At 33.1% G+C, this 3,915-nt stretch overlaps 1 long non-coding RNA gene across 1 annotated transcript; it reads right to left on the bottom strand.

The window, feature by feature from the left end:
* Positions 1-673: 673 nt before the first annotated feature.
* Positions 674-940, bottom strand: LOC136813093 (uncharacterized). Its single transcript, XR_010847440.1, has 2 exons — positions 897-940; positions 674-711 (listed from the first exon to the last, which is right to left on the bottom strand). It is a non-coding gene; the product is annotated as an uncharacterized lncRNA (long non-coding RNA).
* Positions 941-3,915: the final 2,975 nt, after the last annotated feature.

Raw genomic sequence — 3,915 nt, 5'->3', positions numbered from 1 at the left:
GACAAAAGCTTCTGACTCCATCATTGATAGTTTGCTTGAATGATCAATCAAATCAATCAATGTGTTTCAATCACAATCAACTAACTACTATTAGTTAGAAATTAACTTTTCTTTTACAGCATTGATCAAGTTCATATTGTCATCTAGTTGGGAGAGTCCATACACTCTTTTTGTTGTTGTGAGTATTCAGAATATAGCTTTCAGTCAAAACAATAAAGTAAGCCAGTATTAAAGGAATTACAAAATACTCAAATTGCACTGGTCCATACCACTTCAAACAGAGTTGAATACAATTGGTTCTGTGGTAGCATTATGCGGCCATGTGCCTTTTGTACTCAACTCTGTGTGGTAAAAGTTCTATGTGATCACCCATCAAAAATACCAGACTTGGCAAAAAAACTCACAATAAATTACACAAAAATATAACCAAGACAAATTGCACTGGTCTGAACTTCTTCATAATTTTAGAGCCCATACAATTTCACACATAGTTGAATACAATTGGTTCTGTGGTAGCATTATGCGGCCACGTGTCTTTAGTACTCAACTCTATGTGGTAAAAGTTCTATGTGATCGCCCATCAAAACAGAATAGAATGTTTCAAACTTTCAGAAAACAATTAAATTAATATTCTTCATAGAGAAAGTTGATGCATGGAGTTCACCACTGAGGATTCTCGTACTGACGTATATTTGTAATCAAGGATTCAAACTAAATAGATACAAAGATCCAAAATTAGTTTATATGAAAAAACAAAAATGAATAAATTCTAAGACTAAGTCTATATCAAACAAAGTCTAGAGTATATGAGACTAGGGTATCATACATACAAGAGAGGATACATTAAAGTAAACAAGAGGAAATATATTGAATAGTAAATAATAAATAATGCTTACCAGCTTGCCAGAGTGAAAGAACTGTGAAGGAGAATCCAAAATGTCAAAATCATTTGAAGACTATCATTGATTGACTTATGTTTTGATTATTTGATATTTATGTTGAGAAAATGACTAAGTCCTGAGGTGTTGACTCTCTGAGTGCTACATGTCAACTGAACTCTGAAGAAAAGTGGACAAGCTGCCATATTTATAGAAAATCTAAACCAAGTTGGCCATAAATAGTAAAATTATGAAAAATAGCTAGGAAATGTAAATATGATGAACCAAGTTGGCTATCAAACTAAAATTGATATAAACTTGAAAATACAAAATAAATTATCATAAATTATGCAGAAAACCTGGTTTTCACTGAAAATACTGAAAAATGCACTTAAAAGAAACCAGAATAGACACAAAAACAAATGGAAGAGACTCAAGATAAAATGAGATCAAACTTGAGATATTGGTAAATTTTGCAGTTCAATAAGTTCAATATTGGTCAAATTACAAAAGTAAGGTAGGATGACAAAATAAAAACTTTTCTGTTTCTTGCTATTCTCTTAGCTATAAGCCATATCAATTATTGGTTAGGCTGGACTTAAAAATTGTTGCTTTGCTGTCACCCGACCGACCCTACCTCGAAACCTGCCGACCCAAAAAAATGTATTGCCATTTTAAAGAAGATTCTTTTTCCTTCAAAAACTTCAAACAATAAAAAAATCAAAACTCGTATCTTGTTTGTCTCAAGCATAAGAATCGTAAATTCCCTGCTAGCACTTCTTTTTTTTATTCAAAATTACCTAAATGTAAACGAAAAGTTTCAAAAATCGCCAAAATAAAAAAAATTCCGACCGACCGACCCACTTCCAAAATCTAGGGTCGGGTGGTGACGGCAAACCAACAATTCTTTAATCCCAGCCTTATCTCCTTAACCCCTCACACCCACCACTGCTAGAATTTATTTTAATAGAATTTTCACTAACTCACTCACTTATCTATATTTTAGGCAATTAATTCAATGTATGGAAATTTAGACAATTGGTTTAAAAGTTGTCTTGTTGCAAGACAAGACAAAGGGATTCGTGTAGATGATTAATTGATAAATCTGTTGATAAATCCCTTTTCTTTGATACTCTAAAGGATTTATTGAAAGCCCTGAACTTCAATCCCAGATTTGTCAAGAAAAAATGTAGGGGTAAACGCTGCCTTGTTTTAGACCAGTTTGACTTTAAAGACAAGGCAGCTGTCATCAGCCTAATGAACAAGGAATCTACCAATTTAAAAACTTCATGTGACGAACAAAATTTGAATGATGACAACCCGAAGGTTGCTACTTTTGATCTACATCGTGTGTCAGTTATTACACACTCCAAATCTTTGGGGTCATTTAATGCTGACAATACTAATAAAAGTACAATAGGCCATCAGTCAGTTATGTTGTCTAGTACTGATTTTATTAACCAAGAACAATCAAGTCAAAAAATGACAAAAGTGTTATTGAAAATAGCACAGGTGTAAACGAAAATGACATTTCTGATATAGAGGGCGATTTTGAAACCATTTCTGTGGACAAGTACAGAACTAGTTCTCCCACTAATCGGTGTATTCCTCCAAAAACAAGGCAAACAGTTAAAGCAAATTTTAAAAATTTGTTTTGCTATTTTACAGCAACTGAAAATATTTGTGATGCATCAAAGGAGGTTATTTCTTACACTGCAAAATCTTTCCCGTTTCGTCAGGAAAATAAAGAGTTGCCTTTTTATGAAAACTTGATTTTTTCACGCCATTTTCAAAATTACAAAACTGTTACAACTGTTAACTTACCTACTAAGCATGATTCGCTTGAGACTCTATTGGTAGAAACCTTCAAAGTTATTCATAACCAAAGTAGAGAAATGAAAGAATGCACCAGAAGGGCAACAGAGACATCATCCAACATCTTTCTTACAAAAGCATTTTTGTGTTCTTCTTTTGTCCCTGTGCCAGTTGGAAATGTTGCTGCCTCAACGCTTGAATATTTAACAGAAGGTGATAAATTTCCTCAATTTACTCATTTAAATGATCCAAAGTTCAAAACTTTAAACCTTAATTTTAAATGTGAGATTTGTGAAATTTATTATGAGATTTTGAAAATTTCTGGGAAACGAGTCACAATGATCTGGCTTTCGTCAGATTTATAAACATAGTATTACAAAACTGCCATAAAACCATCATAAAACTGCTTTAAACTGGTTAGTTAAAAAAAATGAAATAAGTCTCGAAATAAGTTCTATGAAAGATGACCCAACTTTAAAAAAAGTTTTACAAAGAAACAAAAAGTGGGACGATTTTTAAACAACCCTGCTTTCATATTTGGGACAAAGATATTGTTGACAGATACAGGGATAACAATACGATTCACACAAAAAGTACTCTAACACTGTTTGGTGAGAAAAAGTTCTGGAAAAATTGTGTGAACTTAAAAGGACATGAAAACTGTCCAGTTTTCAAGAATTGGAAGCTGAAACACCATGAAGAATGGAGAAAGCTATGTGACGAATAAGTGAATCCTCAAGACTTGTTTTTATCCCTGGGAAAACAACAACCCCAATTGAGACAGATGGATCTTTAAAAAGTCTTAATCCCCCCTGTCTCCAATTTTCAGAACCTTTTGGGAAGCATCCTTACACTTGCAAAAATTGTGCATCCCATAAACAGTACCTGGGTCAGTTGAAGACAAAAAACGAAGGGGAAGCCCTCTTGGTTTCAGAGACAAGAATTGGTAGACCAGGATTTCGAACAGGTTATGCAACCAAAACTGAAATGAAGGATCACTTAACTAATGTTAAAGCAGAAAATAAAGAATTGAAAGAAACAATTAAAGCCATGAACAAAAGAACAAATTTTGAAAAAAAGTCATGGGAAGATATTTTGTTTCAGGCCTATGACGATAATGATATAACCAAATTAAAGTCTGTCTCGAAATAATTTTCAGCTGGAGAAAAAAATGGCTGTAACTTTTGATAGAATTCGAATCAAGTTGCGGTTTTGTGCTCGT

This window comes from Clytia hemisphaerica, unplaced genomic scaffold (assembly GCF_902728285.1).
Source record: "Clytia hemisphaerica strain Z4C2 unplaced genomic scaffold, Clytia hemisphaerica genome assembly, whole genome shotgun sequence".
Taxonomy (NCBI): Eukaryota; Metazoa; Cnidaria; class Hydrozoa; order Leptothecata; family Clytiidae; genus Clytia; species Clytia hemisphaerica.
Note: the sequence above shows the minus strand (reverse complement) of the source record. Positions and strands in the feature narration are given on the sequence as shown.